The following is a 26,235-nucleotide window of genomic DNA, read 5'->3' on the forward strand; positions in this document are numbered from 1 at the left end:
GGCAATTATGATTGAAGATGGGGGTTTTAATATAGAAAAGGGATTTTCGCCTAAACAAAATAAATTTACAACAACGAATCATATTGCTTATTCTTTCTTATAGTATGATATTTGTCAGTGATAATTACCAATAAAACGTGCGAGCATCACCGTAACATACCTGCAGAATGTGTAATGCGTAGTAGCTATTTGAGACATAGGTTTGATAAAACTGACTAAGCTTTTGTTGTGACGTTATAAACAAAGGTTAGACGTCATGGTAGTATTACCTGTTTTAGATACTGGGTCTCAATTAAAAACATTTTTGTTAGTTGTCCGTCTAGACCTCGTCTACTTCGAATATAAAATTGTTCAACATTTATTTTAACCAATTAGAAAACGACAAATTTTCTGAGTTTAAATCGCTTCGTTAACAAAAAGCAGAAATGTATATTTAAAATTCACTATCTTATCTTTTGATCAGTCGACTATTTTCACATTAAAATAAATTAATGTAATAAATCCAAGATGGAAGCAAACAAATTAACAAATATATTTGCACGACCAATTAATATATAAAGAAATAAGCACTTTGGTAATGACTATACTGGTAGTTTTCGACTATTGGTAGTTATAGACAAGTGGTATTTTTAACAGATTGTTATAATTTTAGAATGATAGTGAATAAAGAATGTGGGCATTATGGACAAGTGTTTGTCTGACATTTGGTAGATATCGATTGGTGGTAGTTATAGACATTTGGTAGGTGTTTGTTACAAGCAATAGGTAGATTTAGACAGGAAGTATATATAGACACGTGGTAGTTTTAGATAGAAATTGCATGAAGACACGTGGTAGTTATTGACAGTTGGAAGTTTTAGATACAAAGAATATATCTACACGTGGTAGAAATAGGTAATTCGGTAGTTTTAGATAGAAAGTATATATAATCAGGTAGAAGATAAAGACATATACATATTATATACAAAAGGTCACTAAGGCAAGATATAAACTGAAAGGTGATGATTGTCTAAGACAGGTTTGATTTTATTAATAGACAGGTGACAGTTAAATACATAGTGTTCCTTAGGCAGGTAGAAGTTTTTAATTACATAATAATATTTATGTATTATTTAGCATTGGGTTAAATGTGAATTAGCATTGGTTTCTTTGAACTGCAAAATAATGATGCATTTCATTACTTTGATGTCATGATTTTAAAATTGCAATTTACAAATTATCTGGGTAATATACTGTGTCATGCACATTTTATTAGGAAGTTGTTCAAATTAAAAAAATATATCATCCAATGGAAATGAGGTTGCAAGTTATGTAGTTTAAAAATTGCTATGATTATTTGACAACATACAACATAATGTCTTTTAAGTGGGAATTGAATTGATGAAAAGGGACATCTGTTTTTGATGAAATAGACATTGTAAATTCAAATTCAAATTCGAATACAAAAATGTATTTATTCGGTTATAACTTCATAGTTATTTAAATGGACAATAAAATGAAACCCAGAAATTCTGATGAAAATATACAAATACCTTTTTGCATAGAAATCAACAATTCCGCTATCAATACATATATGTCTATATACTGAAATTAGCAACCTACATCTCTCAAAACCATATACAATATGTAAGCTCACAAATTGTACAGGTTATCACAAGAAAAACATAGTCATATTACATTGTGTATATGTCATATTTATTTTCTAAAATATCATTTACAATTCTGCATAATATTTCCACCATATTTAGCGATCAACATGCCTATATCACATATGATGGTGAAGGTCAACCGTGTACAAATAATAAAACTGCTGTTCTGGCTCGATGTCATCACATGCTATGCATCGAGCCTTCTCAAACGACATGTTTGATTTAAAATCTGTAATAAAAGTCACGGTAACGTTTGTATACGATAAGGAAATGTCCCCGTACAACTCTATGGCGGTCGTCGTACCAAACACATCGTGCACACTGCATCGCTACCACCACTGTGCATATGCCGGGAAACATACGGTGCACGGACAACTAACTGTAGTGGTTACGTACAGTTGTATCCAGATATTGCAGCGAGATGGTTTCGGTCCCTACTTCGCCCTTACTGCTGCATGCATTGCTGCAAAAAGCATTGATATAATCCGCCAAATAGTTTCCTAGCTATAATTGGATGAGAACACGCATGCATTTTCAAGCTCACACACAAAACACACACACACACACATGTACATAGCCACCACCAGTGCGGGCTCCCTGCTAAATGCTAAGGCTGGCCATACTGGAATGTTCAGTTGACGTATGTAGGTCAAACGAAACGAGTGCATTTGGGGGTCATATTTTTGTTGGTGGGGGTCATAGGGGAGTTAGCTGAGGGAATTTTATTAAGGCCCATTTTTCTATGTTTGTTTGGCTCAGGGAAAATCTATTTCCGTCTGACTTTATCGGTCATAATCTAGGTCAGAGCTGTGTTTATACGTCTTGGCTCACTACCGGCCTATCGCGCGAGCTACTGTCCAGGATAAAATTGCGTATTACAGTGGTGTAATAAGATTAAATTGTACAGTAGGAAATCAACCGTGATTTTATTGGACGTGTTTATGATTCTGGGGCTCAAGAGGGAAATATCAAAGTAAATGTCCTGGTTTTAACATAGAAAGAACAAAGATAAGTGTTTATATATGCAAAAAGACATGGACACATACAAATCCAATACACACAATAAAAGCTTATTAAAAAACTATGCATGATCTAAAGATATTTGTTTCTGAAAATGTTGACGTTTTGTGTGTAAAGAATGTATATATGCATGTCTCTGTTTGTCACTTGTATTTTCAATTAATAAACGCAATACATAATATACACTAGCGTACGTTTATCGCAGGGTTGTACATATGAACTACCCGTCAAAACTGTACTGTGCCTAATATGAAAATATAAATGTATGTACAAATATGTATAGTGATAATACTATTTGTGTTTCAAACCTTTACCCCTCCTTGTGTATTGCTTATATATATGTATATATCACGCAATACGTATTGTTTGAGAAACTGTGTGAATGTATGAATAAATGCTGGTTAATAACTGAGTAACTGTTATTTTAATAGGAAACATAACAGAACTGTAATGTTGTTTTAACGCTCCATTACGACACATGTTGCAATGGTATATTCTGTAAAAACTAGCCATATACGAGGAACCACTGTTCTCCACTGCAATGTTGTGCGTGAGAGGTTAGTTTATGCATCCCCTGATGTATGTGTGTCATGAAGCATTTAAATTTCACTAGCTAAAAAACTAAAACCAGCAAATAAAATTTGATATGTCTTATTTCCTTCTGTAGCTTAACAATAAACATTTAAATCTGACTTGACACGTATTCAAGTGATGAGGTAAAAATAGTAAAATTAAAAATAATACGAATTAACAATAAAATTAAAACAAACTAAATCTGAAATTATTTGCAATTGATAAAGAAAGTATATTTTATAAGTTCATTTTACATGAATTTTACGAGATATGTTGATTAATGTTATTAATGTAAATATATTCTTAATAGTGAAAAACTAATTAAATATATCTTTATATAAATTCGATACCGTGATATATTTGTATAATATAAAAAATCTGTATTGATATAATAATTGAGTAAAGACGTTCATGTAAAAAACTAAACTTTATAAGAATAAAAATAATTAAGAAAAAATTGTAAAATTTTTATATTTTACACAATATTTTACTAAATCTTTCAATGTATTTAGTACATTTTAATGGAATTAGTACAGTGTATATATGTTACAAAGCATTTTACTAAATCTTTTAACGGATAGGATTTTTTCTGATAGATTTATATAGTAATACCTCTGATCACTAGCTGTTTCGCCTGTTGCTTATATTACCTGAGGTATACATGTACGGACTGACATGTTTGTGAAACAGCATTATGGCCAGGTAACATAGACAAACGTGCCGACTTTCTGTAGCCGTTAGATGTGTCTCATTTTGTGACAAAATACAGGTAAGTGAATAATTATCTGCTATTTACCCTCAAGGCTACTAGTACAATTATATATATACATTTGTACATGTAACACTCAGTAATTGATAATGTGTATACAATCATTTGACAATGATAAAAAAAAAAACATTGTATTCCGAGAATCAACAAATTCCGTGCGTAGGTTTTTCATGTAAACATATAGTGTTCAAGTGGGTTTTTTCATAGTTTTTTCTTAATACTAGCAAGGCATTTCAAATATGCGTTTTAATACTAATAAGTAAAAACTATCTCCAGAATTCAATAATACAAATACACACTGATATCCATTTTTTGTTTCATTTTTTTCAAATATGTTTATCCAAAAACAGTTAGCAGATGGAGTGAATGGTGGGTGATATATGTCATATATGAAGGAAGCATGAGGGAAATAAAAATCATTAAAAATTTCATTGTGTTTATGACATGTTTAACATGACAAGAAAGATAATAGAATAAAAGGGAACACTGTGAAGGAAGGGAAAAGGGTAAAGAGAAAAACTGAATTAGAAAATATAACAAGTACTTAACACTTAACAATACCTGCATCACCAAGACAGTGCCAAATAATGTCAAATCTTAAACTCATAAAATCTTAAGGACATATGTAACCAATAACATGACTCCCCTTTCGAAACAATATACACGCAAGGACACTTACGTAGAATTGTATGTGATCATTTTATCTAAATTGATAAAATGTTTGAAAGCTATACATTCAAATACATGCATACATAGCCTTAATTTGATAAAGTATACAGAAGTACACAAAAAATATTGGAATCTTCAATATTCAAATAAAAATGCAAACATTTGTAGACACTAGTTGTAGTAAAATCATTGTATAGAACAATTACATGATAAGCAATTAAAATTATAATTAATGAAGTCTTTCACGAATTTTCATCCTATATATTTATATAGTAAGATATTCAAAACCTCGGATGTATGCTAATATAGCAGTGACTACCTTCTTGATATCCACAAGCATTATATATAATACTGAATATAAAAAAAATATAACTGCAGCTAAGGCCTAAAAGATTACACATAAGTTTCATATGTAACACTAAACAATACCTCCATCACCGAGCGACCTCCGACCCCAACTATTTCATGTCACCCGAACACCATCCATCCAGTGTTTGAATAACTTGTTAACAGGATTTAAACAAATTGGTGGACGAACAAACAAAACAACTATATATATATATATACTCTCTCTATTTAAAAGGCAAATATCAAAACCAAAATATTAAATCTCATATTACCAGTTAAAATACCTAAAAAAATATTTGGTATTTTTTTTATAATTTCATTAAGTAGCACCCCCTCCCTTAAAAAAGGATTTAAAAATAAATCCGGACTGATCTGAAACATAAACAAATTTCATTTTGGCCTAACAAGGACAACCCCGGATATTAACACCGGTAAGTATACGAAGGAAAAAAAATGATGATAACAAACAAAGAGAAAAGAGAACATGATTCTACAAAAAAGCAGGGTGTGAAACAATGTATGGCTAAAGGGAAAGCGTGTGTCACACGTCAAGATGCATCTTGTCAAAGCCAGGAAAGTGTGTCAATTACAACAGACAGACTTAACATTTTGTTTTATCCCGGGAGAAACTGAAATACCATAGTATGATATCAGGTCATGACGAATCACCAAACGACTAGGTCATGAAACCATGGGGAAAATATGTTTTTGTTTTTGTATTTTCTTAATTGATGGAAGGAATCTAGCTCAAGTCATTATCACTTAGCAAGCCATTTTCAAAAACGGATGATTTCATCGGCATTTAAATACAAATAATAAAATGTATCAACTAAAAATCTACATTTTAGTAACGGATAATTACATAGACAGTTAAACACATCAAAACGAAAGAAAGCCAAAATCAATATTGTATAATATAAGTTAAAAGTAAATAAACATAAACTGGTTCTAGAGAAAGTTTGAAGTTTGCACATGTCTTCATACATACCACATTTTGTATCCAAAGCTATGTTTTCCTCAAAACAGTATTAACATCAAGCTTCTCTGCATGCTTTAGTTGTGCAAGCATTGAAATGGTAGAGTGCGTTTTGCTTTGTTCAAGACATGTTGCTAGTTTTAAAATATTTGACACGAGTTTTATAGTTGATATAATACATGTACTATATAACTGCCCTCCAAAAGTTCTGTAAAATGCAAATGTAACAGAACGTTTGGAGGGCAGTGTATATACATATATATGCTTTCAAATTCTTGATATTTTTTCATTTGATAATTTCGATTTTTTCTCAGACTTACTTCCAATTGTAAATATCTGATTCAAAAGTGTTCAAGTACAACTGCAGTCAATATCATTCCTGCGATCCTAATTAGGTTAAACATAAATTGTTTTTTAATTCCTCTACACAAGCTTTGAACCATGAATGAAATTATAATATAAATGTTGCATAAGGTAGAAACACTCGTTATCATATAAATAAGTCAACACAATGATATGGCTATTTTACTAACAGTTTATAACGAAACAATGTATTTGCAGTTTTGATATATGGACACATATAACTATGTTTGCAATTTGGATATAGATACAATAATATAATGTGATCTCAAAACTGAAATGTTCCTCTTTTCTTGATAAGCACTTAATCAATAAGACATGAGTAATTATTTACATATTACTTTTAGATAAATACATTTACAAAATATATTGCAATTCAATAATAAGAAATATACCACAACAACAAAACACAGCATTGATACACAAGGAAAAAACATAAAAATAAACCAAGCAAAACTACATGGCGATACAGGAACCACTGGCAAGATCATTCAACCAAACGTATTGAACTCTTGAGACAACAAACATAATGAAATTTTGAAAACAATAAAGAAATGACGAACAATTTCATTGTTGAAATTATTTGATACTTTTTCATATGACAGCTTCTGGTATATAATTTATATTATGCATGAGATCAAACCGTATATATTACAATTACTGGCAAATTGTTCAAATATTACATAAATTGAGCAATTAAATATTACAACTACCAGCTGCTGGTCAAATATTACATAAATTGAACAACTAAATATTACAACTACCAGCATATTGGTCAAACATTGCATAACTTGAACAATTAAATATTACAACTACCAGCATACTGGTCAAATATTACATAAATTGAGCAATCAAATATTACAACTACCAGCTGCTGGTCAAATATTACATAAATTGAGAATATTGAATATCACAGCTACTAGTATACTCGTTTTTTAGAAATTTATAAGAAGACACGCAATATATTACAACTACAAGTATGCTATCGCTGGTATTCAAATAAAACTTTAAAATTATAAGTCAACCACATAAAGTTATCATGTAAACTCAACTACCCATCCAACCGGGTACAACTCCATCAGTTACTATCTTTATCCATGTTCTTTTATCAGCAAAGCTTGTTATATATGATGAGAAGGACTATGTATAAGTACAAAAGTACTTGTTTCCCAATCATCTGAATGAAATGTATATGTGATTGTACATGTTTATTGATACGAATAAAATATCGTTAAAACTAAATAAAACTTTTATTCCGACAACAAAATTTTACAACTACTAGATTACTGTTTATATATTTTTACACAAGATGATGTTTTAATACACAGACTGCATATATTACAATAATGAGTCTACTGTTCAAATCAACCATAGATTGCTACTATTATCAATATTACAGCTACGTGAATACTGTTTATGTAATACATAGGCTGGGACTATCATATATCCAAGCTACCAGTACACTGGCAGACTTGTCCCCGTCTCTAGAATATTGAATCATTTAGAAAAAAATATTAACCCTAATAATTTTTGATCATTTGGATGTCTGATTCCTAAACTAGGGGGAGATGAGCTAGTAGTAAAATGCAGCCGAGAGATGCTTTAAGGGCTGGTAGCCAGTCTAGCACACTGTCCATAGCAACCAAATGGGATTGGACTTTGCATTCAACCATGGAATCTATGTTTGCATTGTAACTGCAAGTTACAATATTATTCCTATATTTTATTATTCTTCTTACTGTATTTAAATACTTTTAGAAGTGTCATCAATTCAAATGCAAATATTTTTCTTTCGGGGGATAGTATTACCGTGTCTTTATTTTCTCTACGTATAGATTTTAACTGTCATAATTAATTAAATGAAATGACGTCATATTTAGGTAACATCGACGAAACAGATAATTGGACTATTTTGGGAATATCAGGCTGATGTTATTTAAACTCTAAGAAGGATTGTAAAAATAGTAACAACTATTATAAATAGATAAAGAATGCAATTTAATGTACGATGTAAATTAATAAACAAAGATATTTTTAAAAAAAGTAAAAATTGTTATAGCGACACCACACGAGAATAACTTCTAAAAGCAACATCAATGGAAACGGTGACAAAAGGAAAAGCATTACATTGTACGGTACCTAACAATGCAACAGAGCAGAGGCGGAATGCGCAGGTATAGCACTCCGCCTGATATCTTTCGGTAATCCAGGATTACGTCATAAGAAGCGTTTGATAAACTAGCAGATAAGCCCCTTTCCTCAATGCGCTATGAACATACGCGATGTTACAGCTCAGCTCTTTTCTTCATTGTGCTATAAATGTGTGACTTTGATCACGTACGTTATCGCTGGGTACTACTATATGTGGTGAAAACAATATTTTGACGGGCTCCACATTTGGTGAAAGACATCTATCGACAAAGGCCCTCCTGTAGGACATCATTCCATAGCACCAGTTGTGTGCAGTCTTAATTCTGGTGTTTCCCCGAATCCATCTCATTTCGCTTTTTCTCTTGTGTAAAGTGCCATCTTGTGACTCCTTTCCAACTAGAAAAAAAAAGCATATGCATAAATAGTATATTTGTATGGTTAAAATGAATGTAATTCTGAACTTACTAAATAACTATATTTGAACTAAACAAGTCGTTAATAAGCATGTCAAAAGTTTTATAATTATTGCGAAAATAATACCAAAAAATTCCCATTTCTGTTAGAAGCTACCGTTAAAGAAATAAATAAATTCTTCAAGAAATTCCAATATTTAACAAAATAAACGGTGTCTCTCGTTCAAACAGGTGCAGAAAAATAACATCTCTTGAATTCCTTTAAATACAACAAAGAAAAAAACATAATATTTCTTAGCCATTTTTTACAATGAACGTAGCGACATGTAAAACAAAGAGAAATCCGAAGTGTCAACAAAACCACAATACGAAATCTATAAAAGTAGGAGAATAAGACCAAGTGTTCCGGGAGGGTAAGCGTCTTCTGATTCATCCATCACACCAGCCAAGTAAGTCTAACTCCAATCCAAGTTATGTCACGTCCTCGCATCGAGAACTTGTGTAGTGACAAAAAACCACAACACACTCAAGCGAGCAAAGGAAGAAAACAATACTGACTAATCTTTTCTATATTAGCGGCTTATCATGCACAGATGGGGCAGATAAAGATATACTCTTCGGTGCACTTGATTTGCATGCTTTTCGTCATATTTTACTTTCAATAAGCTATTTTATCTCGAAGCTTTTGTTATTTTGTTTTTTTACTGTGATATCATTTTTTTCGTTTTAGGTTCTATCATCAATATATCTGAGATTGTAGGTGATTTATTTCATACACGTTGAATAAAACAACTATGATTGACGGGAGGTATAACGGTAAACTTGTCGCTGAACTTAGTTTTTTCTCTGGGTTTTTTGTGGAGGTTCGTTAATCAAATGTTCTTCATACCTTTACTTTCGTGTCTTCTTGGGTGCTGTTGATATCTTTTCGTGTCGACTTTTGAGTTCTGGCCCCAGAATCATAAAATAATTTAAACTAATGCCCATCAAAAGTTGTGTCATATTTCAGTTTCATGTCAAAGCATCTACGAATTGGCAACATAGAATTTTTCATCAAGTTTACAATTATGAGAAAAGAAACATTTATTTTCATGACATTTGAATTCGAACTTAAATCTAATACTGTTTCGTTATCCTGGCAATAGATATGTTTTCATATAGTTCGTAACTCATTTCAAGAACTATCCGATTATAAGATCTGTGAAATTTCCGATTCTGGTCGCTTGCCACTATGTGAAGTCATTGTCGTAGACATTCATTGCACATGACAATTCATGTTTTTAGTTAGCATTGCGTAGGTGATAAAATGATCGATATCAAACTTATAATTTCGCATTACAGCATTTTTCAATAGGGAAAAAAGGGTAAACTTCTTAAGATCAATAGAATTACCACTCAATTTAGTAATAATAACTCTAAATATGTAATTATACCGACCAATTGGAACTAAGCTTTAACTAAGTTGATACTGAACAAGTATCCTCAACGTAATTTTAATAGAGATACACAGTTTATTCAGTTCAGTTTGTATATAAACCATACAAATATCAAGTATGTATGTGAATTTTCAGAAATGTTCAAATGCCTTTTCTTAGTATGAACATTTGTTATGTCTTTAAACATAAGCAAGATGACTTGGTGCCATTTAAACGTCTTTTACTCATTGATTTATTTGAATTAATATAATTGTACTTCACTTTTGTTGTGATACCTGTCAAATCAAATATCGACATCAAAGCTTTTTTCAAAAGTTCACAGATTAATTGTAAAGAAGTCTTAAAAATATGATAATTCCTGTTGTTTTTCTTTTTTGATATCTCCTCAGTTCCTGTTGTTTTTCCTTTTTGATGTCTCCTCAGTTCCTGTTGTTTTTCCTTGTTGATATCTCCTCAGCTCCTGTTGTTTTTCCTCTTCGATATCTCCTCAGTTCCTGTTGTTTTTCCTTGTTGATATCTCCTCAGTTCCTGTTGTTTTTCCTTTTTGATGTCTCCTCAGTTCCTGTTGTTTTTTCCTTTTTAATGTTTCCTCAGTTCCAGTTGTTATTCTATTTTAGATGTCTCTTTAGTTTCTGTTGTTTCCTGTTGTTTGTTCTTTCGTTTTGATGTCCCTGCATGTCATGTTGTTCTTCCTTTTGTTTTGATGTCTCTTCAGTTCTTGTTTGCTTTTCATTTTGTGATGTCTCTTCAGTTCCTGTTTCTTTGGTATTTCATCAGTTCCTGTTGTTTTACCTTTAGTTTGTTATGTACACTTTACATATTTGTATAACATTAATACGATAGGGATGGCTTGACAGGTGTTTCCATACTACACACATAGCTTCCTTTCTTGAGATAATTGATTTTAATCTTTCTTTTTTGATAATTACTGAGTGATAATCATTGTTTAAGAAATATGAGTCACATTTTTGTTACTTTAAAAAATAGTAAGAGAACACGTCAAGGAAGGAAAAGTCCGTTCGTGACAATGAGACAATGATAAAGTGATAAGATAAATGGTATAGAGACAGACTTGACATTATCTATATATTCACAGAACAGATGGGCTTAAGCAAGTTAGAGCTGACTCTCGCACGTATAGAGATATTAAAAAGATAAACATATTTTGCAATAAATTATATTTCCCCAGTGCAATTCGTACTGAAATTTGTTAACATGGAAAATATCGATTTTTTTATTTCATATACATTGTATCTCATACATAGCAATTAGGATATTAGGCCGAGCAGGGGATAGGCTTGTGATCTTGGTTTGGTTTGGTTTTATTTTGTGTAACGTCCTATTAACATCTAAGGTCATTTAAGGACATGCCTGCATGTGTGTTGTGTAAGCGTGCAAGTGTATGTGTGCCAGAGACAGGATGTGTTGGTGTATTTGCCTCCATGTAATAGCGAGGATCTGATGGCGATTTTATAGTGCTATCTCACTGAAATACCATGCCGAAGGCACCCAGCACAGTTTTACGCCCGGTCGCATTATACTGACAACGGGTGAACCAGATGTTGCCATTACCCTCAATGCTGAACGTTAAGCAGGGAATTACAACTACTATTTTAAGGACTTTGGTATGCCTCGGCCTGGGAACAGAACCCATTGCCTTCCTCACCTAGGCGAACGCTTAATATTAAAGCCAGAAGTCAGGTATTGCCACGCTAGGCGCTAGGAAATAAAAGGTAGTTAGAAGTAGAAAGAAAGACAAAGATCCCAAATGTTGCAATGGGTGCAGCAAATTTATTTTGGTCGCTTTACAGCAAATCCCCAATTCTGCAGGGGGTTCCCAAATTAGTCGCCTCTTACGATACATGAAGTGGGTAACAGCAGGTGCATTCTTTTCTCGATCCCCGTAGTGATTTTTTAGAAATATCACAGCAGAAACCATTCTCGTTCGTTGTCACTCTATCGGTCCTCGTTTTCACGACATGAATATACTTGGATTTGATCTAGAAGCAGAAGACGCTCACCCTTCCGGAACACCTGGGCCCGCATTCATGAAACCATTCTCATGCTCAAGTATGGATTTTGTGCTCAATCCTAATTTCTTGTTCCAGTTATAAATTATTTTAAAAATATTATTTTGTTAAAGTTTTGGACAAAAATGGAAAAGACTTATAGCCGAATACTGTTTTCAATATTTAAATTATACTTTTTGATCGTTGACATGATTAAGGTGAGTTACAAGAAAGCTTGCTTGAGCACAGAATCCCTGCTCAGGTTTTATCGATTTTGAGTTCGAACTACGGTTATATTGACACTTTCACTATTGTTTGTTTTATTTTATTAGGAAATAGCGGATGTGGGTGAATAGTGGTTGGTTGTGGTATTTAATAAACGAATGAGAGTAATGAGCTATTATCCCATGTCTCATGTTATCATTTGAATTTAATTGTTTTAAATTCTAACGATAATAATGAGGGGGAATATAAATAAAAACATCTGTTAAAACGATCAGAAATAACAGACAGACTTGCTCGTACATTAAGTGGTCGACTCCGATCTACAATTTTGTTATTTACGCTAGGCTATTAAAATACAATTTTCTGATATATTTTCAAACAAAGAATAATAATATACAACATTTGATATAGCGCCCTATCCAGCTAGAATAAGCAACTGTAAAGCGCTTTACAGAACATAGATATACAATTTATACAATCAATACAATTAGCATATACATTAATCTAGACAATTTCGGGAATTCGCAGGAGCTGCCTTATCAGACGCTAACTACTGATCCTATGCAACCTGGCTTATATATCCCTGTGTGTGTATGCCTGCGTGTGTGCTGGAGAGGTATTGTGTTCTGTTTGTAGTAAAGTGCCACCTCACTTGAATGCTACAGCACAACATCCACCCCAGGCCATTTTATTCTCCGTCTGAGTTGATGGAGTTGAGCTGGGAAGCTTTCCGTGAAACGATGCAGAAAGAGCATATATAGTTATTAAGAGGTGATTATAAGAACGCATTTTATACGTCCATGTCTGAGATGTCAGCAAATAATTGAATTAGTTGGGGGTTTTCACAAAGAAATTAAACATAAATGTTCATACTTTAGTAGGCAGTATTTACACCACATCCTTAATTAATTTAACTACCATTGTATTGACTGATTTTGTCAAAATATTACAATAATAATTTTGAAACAGGATCTGAATATGGGAAACAATCTTAAATATCATTTAGTGTTCTGTTCAGTGCTTTAGGTTGCCAGTTCAGATCTAATAAAAACTTAATTTCACATAATGTCAATAAATAATGAAGAAGTAAAGAAATTATCATTATTAATAATTTATTGTGATTAATTTCATGTTAATAATGATATCGTGATAGTCTATATGTCCTACTATTGTCTTTATATTCAATGAATGTTATTTAATATGATAACAAAAGTAACACACAAAAATCGAGCTCTAACCTATTATCTAATCCCACTGCCGACTGTAATATAATTGTCTGCATTCGTTTTCGGGAAATGACTATCTGAAGTTGTTTCAGCTTGTCCGATGTTTCCCATTTAGAATGAAATATGTTTAAACTTAGCAAACGGTAACTTTTACGACACAATTCAAATTACTATGCTGTTAACACAAATAGAAATTATAAAGTTTTGCTGCATTTCTGAAGAAATACTATTTTAGATAATCCCTGCAAGATATGTATGAAACGGTAAATTCATCTAAGTTCAGGATTTTTGTAGCAATAAATTTTCAATAATTCATGTCTGAGATGTATTAATATCAAAACACAATACAAATACTCTACTTGAAACGGCTGTATTTGGATTTGACTTACTGCAGAGAGAAGTCGTAAAGTACAGAACTAAAATTTGCCTGAAAAGAGAACAACTAATATTTCATAATCATATTTATATGGCGGTGAAAATAACCGAAGTTTTATTTAAACTTTGTTTCGCTATGAAATATGAGTATGTTATTAAAAAATATTACCTAGATCTGTATGAGTTATCTTAAGATACCAACTCATATTTTGGAACAACTTTTAAAATATGAAACGAAAAAAAATGTTGTGTCATATGTTTTATGTAATTTGATTGTGATAGTTTAACATCGACTTTTAGCCTAAATAGAAATGTGATATATGATTTATCTTTTTATTTATTTTTGATAATATTTTACAAATATTCAGTATGAGTTTTAAACAAGATCTTGTCAATTAAATCATATGCATTAACAAATATATTTTTTAACGTGATAGGTACGTTTTTTACCTACTATTCGAGTTTTGTCAGATACTTCAGCGTTGTTACGCTAACGACTCGGGGCGGGGCCTATGGGTTCACGTGTCAAATACGAAATGGAATCCGCTGGCAGATTGCGCACGCAACTCTCGACCTCACACGGGGTCGAGGACCGCACTCGTTAGTCCGGTGAGGTTCCCGATTACCATAACCCGTTTATAGGTCAGACATTACGAGGTTATTCATCGCGGTATGAACTACATATTACGACATAGTCCCGTGGACCATCAAGAAGAGAGACGTGCAGAGTGCAAGCAAAACCGGGGTCCATTATTTACCGTAGTTCAAAGACGCATTTATTACGACCTATCACATAAAAAGCGTTCGGGTCAGGATATGTAGCCCCATGTTTGTGTCGAATTACAAGTGTGACTATTGTGGGTTAGGACATTGCACTAGATATGTCGAATTCGGCGTGTTAGGTCATTGTGCTTGATAGGTTAAATTGATGGAAATATTCCGACACGTACACAGATTTATATAGTCAATGGAGGATCGAGGGAGTATAAGAGAAACCCCCATATGTCTTTTTTCCCCATTTCCCATAGTATTATGGAATGGTACATCTTGTGATCCAGAGTCAATTACCTTGAAATACCCCTTCCCTGCTCTCCCATCCCCACTTTTCACCCAAATCAAATTCTAAAATATATAAGCTGGATCGGTTTGAACATGTACGTAATAAATTAGGATATACAAAATATTCCGTAAAGCTTGTTATTTTATGATTTCGTTCGACAAGAATCTAAATGATTCGCATCTTGCCTATTGTCCGTGATTTCAGTGTAATTTGAAAACAGCTCCGACTTGCGTCGATTTGTAACACGGCTGTCTCGCATGGACACGTGATCCATGTAATTCGGTGATTATGTGTATCTGCTACATAACGGTACATATCTCGGAGGGATTCTGTAACGTCACGTGACCTAGATTTAATTCAAAGTCTTCATGTGATTTACATGGGTCAAAAAATTAATGCATACATATTTTTTTTCTAATTACAAAGCATCGGATTTATAAGATATAATTTACATCATAAAGACATCAAAAGCAACGACGACATATATTTCCGGTCATAACCGGAAACTGAGAAACACAAATATCACGATATTTTTACATGTTATGTTAGATCATGCATGTAAAACGGAAGCCATTATAGTCTACACGTGCATCAAATACAAACATCACACCATTATAGTGTTACTACGTTCGCACGTGACCTCCACGCGACCTTGCCGATTTTGAATCACGTGACAGCCCGAAATATTTCGAAATAATGTGTTTGCGACTATACTTTTTTTTCAATAGCTATGTTTCGACAAATGTTTTTCGACGATTGATGTCTGTGCTGTATGGGATCTGTATGCTAGGCAGGTAGTCCCGCCCCGTATAACGGTTAAGCCGTACTTATCCCATGGGAGCGAGCTCGATAACGGGTCGGAATGTGGAATGCAAAATATTTTTAGATTTATTCATTTTGTTAATTAGGAGATACTGTTCAAATCATAATATATCTGTATTAGTTTAAGCGTATTCTTGGCAAAAAAAATGTTCAATTTATATCTTTCAGTTTATAAAATCATGCAAGTTCAGTATTTCTGAACAAATATAGCAAAGTCTGCACCAGTAAAATCAACATTGTATTCTGAGTATACAAAAAAATCTTGAATGTCAGATCAAAAACTTGTGTTTAATTTTGACTTGCAATGTACTTTTAACAAACAAACAAAATCACATTTCATGAAATATCTTCATTTTTTGGCCTCATCCCTGTTAATTTGTGCAGAAAAGTTCCTGTATTCCAATCAGCCAACAGTGTAAGCTGTTTAGTATTTCAACACAAATTATACTACATTTTCATTGGTGTATATATGTATATATACGTATACACAACATAAATATAAATCAACAACAACACATCACGAATAAATGGAATAGAAATACTCGTGAGAATAAATTAACATTTATGCAAATTAACGTAAACGTAAAACGTATCTCCAGCCCGTGTTTCTCAACGTCCAGTTTGTGTTAAAGTTTGCTACGTGATTAATAAATGAAACATTCTTGTATTAGATATGATTGTGAATTTTATCAATTAGTTTATAATATCAAATAATTTCTCTTCTTATTATAGACATTTAAAATGTACTGAAATTGAATATTTTGTTTGTAAACAGATATTTTTAGGACAGATCCAGATTGATTAATTATTATTAAAATTATTTAAACGTCTTAAATTCTATGTCCAAAGCAAGAGAAAAAAATATATCACAATCCCCAAAAACAAATATATGTACTGAATATTTTATTATTTACTTTTTCAGAGCATTTTGATTTAATAATCACCACCATTACAGCCTTCTCATTTCGGATTTATTTTACTCTTTTTTTACCAATTTGTTTGGTAATACAAACATATGTTGAAATATTATATTTCTATGTGTATTTAGATAAAAACAATCCAATCCACTGTCAAAAATAATTATCTTTTTTAAGATAAGTTACACAAATAAACAGTTTCTATTTTAAATTTTAAATTGATATTTGTATGTTAGAAAATGACTATTGTAATTTTTTTAATATTTTTTAATTATACATTTGGGCAAAATTGAGTATTACTAAAAATATTGTCTACAGTAAATTGGATTAATTTTCAAATTAGTGAAAAACAAATTAATAGATATGGAAATATTGAGAGAAACATAAAAAATCAAAATGCAAGCATATTATGTATATATATATGCTATATATTTATTTACTTACAAAAAAGAAGTGCAAAAATCTGTAACTGTAATAAAAAAAACTTTCCTCCGTTGTCTTAAGTTTTCTTGAATTTTAAAATGTTAATTCTTTACGTTTTCTAACCTGCAAACAAATGGACAATTTCTTAGAGTTAGGAGATATCAAATATAGTCGGTAAATATATAACCCTTATATTGAGGGAATATATGGTCTTGCAAGCTAACAAGTATAGGGTAAGTTTATATAAATTTCTAATAGCTTTCATGTTTATTTCGAGGAAAAAATTCCCCGACCCGGCAAGTTATAATTAAATAAAGCCATATTTCTTCCGCACGAGAGGATCAGCTTGCTCGGTGAAACTGTCGCAAACACACAGAGTATATTTTTATTGGAAATCAGTGATGCGTGAAAGACAAGTCTCAAGCGACCTTACAACAGGCCGCTTTTCATTGTTCGCTTCTCACGGCGATCTGACATCTGAATGGCCAGCGATTTCTTACTCGCCTCTGATTGGTCCGCGGGGAAAATCATCTATAAATAACGGCACAGCGCATATATAATACCCCCAAGATAATGAGAGTATCACGTGATCTGTAGCGAATTTTTGAGCCCGGAGTATATTAATTCGTTTATTATTTGAGGGAGATTTTTTACTAACTTGCAGTCTGGTAAAGAACCCGAGGTAAGAATACTTTGTTTATTATCTTAAGTTCTTGTTAATTTCGTAAAATGTTGCTTTTTGCATGTGTATTTATCTTGTCATGATCAACACAGCGAAGTTGACCTCACACACGCTCCTAATCTGAACGTTTCAAAATGGCGTCAGTTAGTGTTATAGCAGACCGCGATATCGAGGAAGCAACCAAGGCATTTCTTTGTGTATGCGTTAACTAAAGTTTGTCGTCACCGGAATTTAGAGTTGGTATCACATATACTTACCTTATCTTAATATATATAGGTAAGACTCGGGAGACGACAATTACGTATGTGTGTGTAATTTTGACTATCGTGGGCTATAGAGACCACACCGAAGGTGACTATAGAAATACACTCGGGCAAGCTTGCAGGTCACATACTAGGGGTTCTGTATACGGATCTGACTGTAAACTGAAACTCAACATTTATGTCACAAAGAGATTGACCTGTCTACTTTCGGTTGATATTATATTAAATTTAATACCTTGAAGCATGGTCATATGAATCCATTGATGATATATATGTGCACGTGGATAACAAAGTAAAATTACAATGTGTGTGATTATGTATAGTATAAAGTTACTCTAAAGATTTTCTCTATCATATGCAAGCCAGATGTAAAGAAAACTGTTTCCTTCCCATACGGAACTATGAAGTTATCTGTTTAAATATAATATTATTATCATGATTATATTACAATATGGGTATTATATAGTTGAAAAATAATTTCAAATAAAGATGTATCTTTGTTGCAAAGAATTCTAATTTATTATTTAAAGACACTCTGGTCACATTAACAGTATATAAAGTTTGTATATTGTATTAAAGTAACTACAAATATTATATTAATATTGTGGTAACGTTAACACGATACGTCCTTCTACTACTGTACATTGTCTTTGATATATATATTTTTCCTTATTAATTTTTTAATCAATTATATTTATTAATATCAATAATTCTTTTTCAAAAATAAGGTTTCGACGTTTTGATAGAAATTTTCCCCAAACTCCAAAAGTTGTATATTTTCAAATTAAAAAAAAAAGTTTATTATTTTGAAAAAAATAATGATATTGCTGAATGTGTAAAAGATACAATATTAATCATATAATGTTAAGAAAGAAGTTCTTAACAATTAAATGATTATTAAAATTTGATGTGTGTTATATTCATAATTTCAAACTCTTAACTGCCTATAAGTCATTTTGCAGAATTACTTGAACCAGGTGCCTGTTATAATATGGGCTGAATTAACATCAACTTAAAAGAAAATATTGAATCCGTTGAACGACTTGCACTTTCAGCGTAACGGTCATAAGTAGCTATGAGATTCTTCGCGGGGGGCAAAGTCACAAAGTGTGACGTATATATGTTTCAGCCTCCAGATTTGATAACTCTCCACGCAAGAAGGCCTCCGAGTCTAGCTGAGCCTAGGACGTTCTCTCGCGACAATTGACAGCTGTGTTGTTTGTAAAATCGTTGCCAATCGCGCTTGAGAGGTCGACGGACAGTTCAGGCCGGGATGAATAAAGCCTAGGGCTTTCGTGTGTCCACACAAAGCGAAATTAGAAACGAATTTTTGCTTATTTTTGTCTCGCCTCTCCTCTCGATTATAAAAGAACAGATGCGGGGCTGATCTAGCAAGCCCGAGATGTTTCGTCTGTGACCAGGTGCGAGGATTTGTCTCCACAAGGGATTATTGGGACGAAGTGACACGTACATCGGGGCAAGTCAATACGTAGTAGTGAATGTTGATATGAAAATTGAATTTGAAGTGAAAAACGAATTTAAATAATCATATTTTACATATCTGTACTGTCGGAATTATGATTAGTGCTTGGTTATGATATTTTTATGTGCAGAAAAGATAAGTAAATAAAAATAAGTACATATATGTTAAAATATACAGACAACAGACGCATTCAATTATTATCTATAAGGTCTATAGACGACATCTATATGAATATGTTTAAATAGCAATAAACATCATATTCCATATCTACGATACTGAGCGCTGTCAAAAGTGTATTCCATTTAGTACACAAGATCGTCGAAAAAATCCAATAATCTCTCTCATTCCCGTCAATAAGAGACATGTCGCATCCTTGTATTGTCATGGAAACCGAAAAGCAGCAACGTCATTTCGAGGCTCGGTACAGATGCAAAGTATTCTGATTGCGCAGTATCGCGAGTCACAGCGCATGGTCACGTACAACGTCGTTCCGCTCAACTGACTCGCTGGCGCATATGGTGCACGAGGTTATCTCGTGCAAAAACAAAATGCTTCCATGTTATTGGCCAGTTACAATTGATAATTCGTAAGAGATAGCTTTGACGGGTTGTTGTAAAGCACATTTCGCAACATTTGATATTATTTAATGTCTGCACTGCAGCGCACGATGCCCATCGGAGCAAGACGGAACGTTGTGACGTCACAACTACTTCACATTGTACCGGAAAGATCGTTCGTTACGAAATCTCGATATATTGGCGCCACTTGATCATGCATTAGGTCTACGCTACATGTAAATTTGAGTAAACTTTGGACCGACGGCACACAATTAAGGGAATTTAATGTAATTATGTTTCACGTGTATGAATTCTAAAATGAGTCAAGATTGCGGATCGGTCTGATGGTTAGAAACAATGTGTGTAGACCCAGTGTTAAACAGTATCAGAAATATGTATATACATATATCTCTGTTAATTATGGGACTAGTTTTCTTGAACCATTCAAGTTTAGAAAGTTAAATGTGTAGGACTTTACATCTCCGTTCACTCGATATCTTAATATCTGCTAGAGTATAAATGTGCTCAGTTAGTATCTTAAACATATAAAAGCAATCAAACACATAATTCTCTCTTGGTATCCCCAGACATGCAACAGTCTAAAAATAGAATAGTTCACAATGGGAATCCCAGACATATAACAGCCTATAAATAGACTGGTTCTCTGTGGGCATCCCCGACATATAAGTTTATAAATAGCATAGTTCTCCAATTCGATAAATAGACTGGTTCTCTGTGGGCATTCCTGATGTGAAAGTCTATAAATAGCATAGGTCTTCATCGGCATCCCCGACTTATATCAGTCTATAAATAGAATAGTTCTCGGTCGGTATCCGAGACTTTTGTGGATCTCGGTCGGTCTCGTGAGACATTCACGAGACGTAGCTTATATCAGTATGGGAGACAGCTTCCATCTAGACGTCAGCCAGGAACAGACACTAAGTACATTCAGTCAAGAATTGTCATCATCGGCTAAATTTATTTACAATACTAATGTCCGTCCTGTTCCACCATGTATTATTGTCACCCATTTGTATATATGTATTCTCTATACTGTATTGGTTATGAACATAAAACAACTGTCGTTGTCAGTCTCGATCCAGATCGAAGATGTCCGTCCGGACTAGACATACACACATGCGTACATGTACGTCACCGCACCATGTACGTCATCGCACGCGGACCTAACGTCACTAAAGGTGTATACATGTGCCGCGTTTATTAAATGTCATCGGTATCATAAACGACATTAATCTTTATCTTTTTACTTATATGTCTACATATCTGTAAAAATAGGCATCGCCGAGCCGGGAAGAATGTTGTGAAAGACCGTCGTCCGCTGTTCCTTTGTATGTTGACTTTCTAATTAGGAACTGTTTAATCCAGAAACTTGTATGAATAATACATTATACATTTATTGTATCTACACGGCCAATGGAAGTTTTCCGAACAAAAAATATAGGTGTCGGGAGGTTCTTGGTTTAGACAAATTTTACTGGAATTGATTATCTTTCGGCTGTATTGGATAGAAGGCAATTGAAGCTCTTTGTTGTACTACGTAATTACTTATATTATTAACTTAAATTTGTATCAGGCCTTAAAAAAAATGAAATCCATTTCATTATAGAGAGATGTACTCAATTTTGAAATCCACTTCATTATAGAGCGTAGCAAACAAGCTTTATAGGACCATTATCATCGCCTCGTTGAGGAATTAACTAATATGTTGACGAAGCGACGAGAGAAAATTAACCGAAATCTATAGAAAGTGGACCAAAATGTGCCTCCGCCTCCACAAAGGTAATTTTCTCCTGTGACGCCATCTTCAATAGGTCTCCGGAGTCCAATAGTACGAGTTATAGTATGGGTGGGCCGCGAACACAGCTTGACATCGACGAATCTATTCCAGAACGTAGCGGTCAGTCCTGCTGGGTGAAAGGATATCTGATTCATTGAAGTTATACGCGATATACTCAATATACTTGCTACATGCTGTGAATTCTCTATACTTGATTCCGTATTCCTCAGCATCAATTCTGTCCTAACAAACGCGCATCAGACCCAGAAACCTCCTATATATATATATAATCCAGTGATTTTTTGTCTATATTTCAACAACCGAATACAGACTGCTTCCCTTAGCAAAATGTGCATTGTTTTCCCGCAATGAATGGAAAATGAGGAATATCTTCCCAATTCCAATGAACATAAAGCCATATTTTCAAAATTGATTTTCGAACAGGCTGTTGTAAAATTTCGGTAGAAAAAGGACTCTTGTCAGATATGTGATCTTACTGTCCATAATTTATACAAATCATTGATTGAAAAGTGTTTTAACTGAAACAAAACATTTCAGTTGAAATGAATAGGTATCTAAAAATAAAATTATATTACTTTTTGTAAAACTGTGTTTCGTTTTAGACGTTTTTATTCTAAGTATAAATCAGTATTTTGTTAGAAAATTACCAATACAAAGTAAGAAACATTCAATCACAGAGCTTCTTGACCATTTGGAAAATGTCTACAAGGAACAACGCGGTTCTTGAATAAGATGTTTCTTTCTTGTTAATTTACTAACATATTCTTTTATTATTATTTTTATGTAAGACTGTAGACATTTTAATTAACTCAAATATTCAGAGATTGTATGGTAGGTTTAAAGAACTTATTGTTGTTGTATTATTAAGGTCTATACAGTAACAATTTATGCTCTTCCATACAATAATTCTTATAGTTGTTGTCAGTTCCATTTTAAAGAAGTGAAAGACAATCATAAACTAAATACAGAACGATACTTACTACTTGGTTCCTTGATATGATCTGATAGATTTCATTTCTTCACTGGTGACTCGTTTCAAAAATGTCATTCAAATAATTTTGGACCAATCCTTATTTAAAACTTCTTTCTAAATTAATGGAACCTTTTCTCCCTTTGATTTTAAATATAACATTTTGAACGGTTGTATTGATTATATATGGAAGGGACTCTATATTTTAGGTAGGCAAAATTGAAACGCACAAATGACCGGCAGTTGGACTTCATAAAAGAATATATACAATCAAATGTCCCATCTTCATTGGAAATAAAATCTGAAAATCTGAAATCATTTCTTGATTGATCAGTCCATTTAGGATATGCGTCTTGTATATATATATATGGTCCCCGTCGATAACGGCCGTGTATTACTACTCCCCTGAGCTAGCGCTGTATGTAGACCGGTTTACTGCAATGTTATAACATAGTCTTCATAATAACTTTATTTTTAATATCACATAATTCCGGTATTATTCAGTAAATACACCAATGAAATTTACAATTTACGTATGAACTCCTTCAATAGAAGATATAATATTGACGTTATGAAATATTGAATGACGTCACAGACTTGCTGATTATCTTATAACATTACTCAGAGCAAAGATAGGTGAATTTCAGACTTTTAAAAATAATAATAATAATATACAATATTTGATATATAGCCATTATGTATCTAAAATAAGCAACTAAAGCGTTTTACAGTACATAGATATACAATTGATACAATCAATTCAAAATATACAATTAGCATATTCATTAGTCAATATAATTTAGATGAATTCCCAGGAGCTGCCTTATCAGGGCCATCTACCAGTAGTCTAAGAACAGTATCTAAAAGCATTTTTTTCGTTATAATCCCGAAAGTTCTAATCTTCATCATGAAACGAAAAAGATTTGAAATATCCCTCCTTTTCAAATTTAAGTTTTTATTAAACTCGTTACGAATTATATACTTAAATTAAGTGGAAACTTGTGTAAGATCCTTTATATTGAAAATAAGTGTGATTATAAATGTAGGTCAAATAATTAGTTTGATATATAAATAACACTTTTACCGAACCATCCTTGTAACTTGTCTGTTTTCACTTAAAACAGTGGTAAATTTTCAAAGGCGTCATGATTTTCATACTAAATTAGTCGGTCGGTATTTTGTGCAGAGGAGAAGTAATTTTCTCTTTGCTATTTAAAAAGCATTACATATTTTGAACTTCACACATAGGAGGATGCTCTGCCAAATATAATTTTATATTGGTGAATTTGATCCTATATTCAGTAATATTACATTCCTAATATTTGTGTATGATAATTTCAACATTCAGTGTAATGAGTGGACTATACATGTACATTACAGACTACTCCATGCTGGTAAGTTGTTTTAAAGGGTTTTTTTTTATTTTGGGAAAAAAATGTTTATAAATGCTCTAAGTCATGAAGGTAATATCAGTGGAAACACATGGTGTTTCTGTGGAAACACATAGTGTTTCTGCTCCTGCTTCTAAAATTTCTATTATGGAGAAATCTGTTTTACATTTTTTTTGTAAGTATATTTCATACATGAAAATTAAGGGTGTTTTGTAATTAATGATAATTTTAAAGAGCATTTTCTTTGTGGAAATTGAGTATATTTTGATCTTAATGCTTTTATCATTATCATAAATACAATGTACAAAATATATATGTATAATATAATAGCATATGGGCAAACACAGTGTTTAAGAATTTCACTTAGTATTCTATATAAAATCACATATCATTTAATTGGTTCTTAATAACTTATGTCCGGGGCCTGTCACATTAAAAATGAATTTTAATCCTATACATATATATCCAACTAGTGTATTCATGTATTTTGTGCCGGTGTAAAATAATTAAAAGTGATAATTAATATATCGTAATTATCGTAAGTATAAGGCCCTGCATTTGTATTCTTTAAAGTTTTTGTGGAAATGCAAGGGTATGACATTGGCGATGGGCCTTTTAATTTGTCCATTTCGATTCATAGCAGAGCTACACTATACAAGATACTTTTCAAGAGAGCAGAAAGATCTAGTTACTGAAAACATACGAAGTCTACTCTCGATTTGGTCCACTTTGATTGATATTAAGTAGGGCTACAATCTACAAATACTTTGTAAGAGAACAGAACGTCCCTGCTGCCAAAATCATACGAGGTTTATCGCTTACACTGGTCGGAGATACGTGGAACAAAATAAGTTTAGTCAGACCAATAGATTGATACGGAGACTGGTGTTGATACGATACAGCAGGGCATGAGAGGGTGGGGGTAGGGGGTGGGGGTAGGGGATGGGGGGATTACATTATATACAATATATAGTAACCATTAAAAAACACGATTCATACCCTGTGCATAAACGACGGGATACAGCTCCGTATAATGTTGTGTTTACACTTGTTATCGTGTGTAAAAGATTGAGATTAATAAATGTGTTTGTTGACCTCGTGTGTGGGTGTTCCTGGTGTAAAACCACGGGGTTCGTTACGTCACCTTACGTGTTTACCCTTCCGCCAGTGGCGACCTTTTCATATAGATTATACTTTTCTACTGGAAGTTTATTACCGAGACCGGAAAATAACACGGAAATAAAAACAGCTGATACCTCTGTCGACAATTCAGTTTAGGAACGTATGTCTTTAAAATAGATAAATCTGCATGCCTTTATATTTTTATATATATATATTCAACTCTTAATACATTAAGGGGTTATGATGGTATGGCCTTTCCCTCCTCAATCACCACATGACACAAGAGAATACAGATCGTAGAGGACATGTTTGTTTGTCGTTGATGAAGGTCACAGGTTGACTTCTGCATTGTGAAGGCCTTCAAAGCATTCCTTATCCGCGAATATTTGATAAATCTCGAAAACCAAAACATGCTGGACACTCGAACGATGACCACGATGACCACGATGACCTGTGACTATGAACAAATCTTTGTGAGTTCATACATTTATGTGCTACGTATACGAGAGATAGTGCTCTATTGATCG

General features: G+C 32.9%; 1 protein-coding gene across 1 annotated transcript in view; it reads left to right on the plus strand.

Annotated features, from left to right (window-relative positions):
• Nucleotides 1-18,007: 18,007 nt before the first annotated feature.
• LOC110445339 (polycomb complex protein BMI-1-A-like) overlaps nt 18,008-26,235 on the plus strand; it is a 32,222-nt gene continuing 23,994 nt past the window's right edge. Inside the window, exon 1 of the mRNA XM_021489896.1 lies at nt 18,008-18,103. The gene's annotated coding sequence lies outside the window, so the exon portion shown is untranslated. The remainder of the gene's footprint in view (nt 18,104-26,235) is intronic.

The sequence above is a fragment of the Mizuhopecten yessoensis genome, unplaced genomic scaffold (genome assembly GCF_002113885.1).
Source record: "Mizuhopecten yessoensis strain PY_sf001 unplaced genomic scaffold, ASM211388v2 scaffold2213, whole genome shotgun sequence".
NCBI classification, from domain to species: domain Eukaryota; kingdom Metazoa; phylum Mollusca; class Bivalvia; order Pectinida; family Pectinidae; genus Mizuhopecten; species Mizuhopecten yessoensis.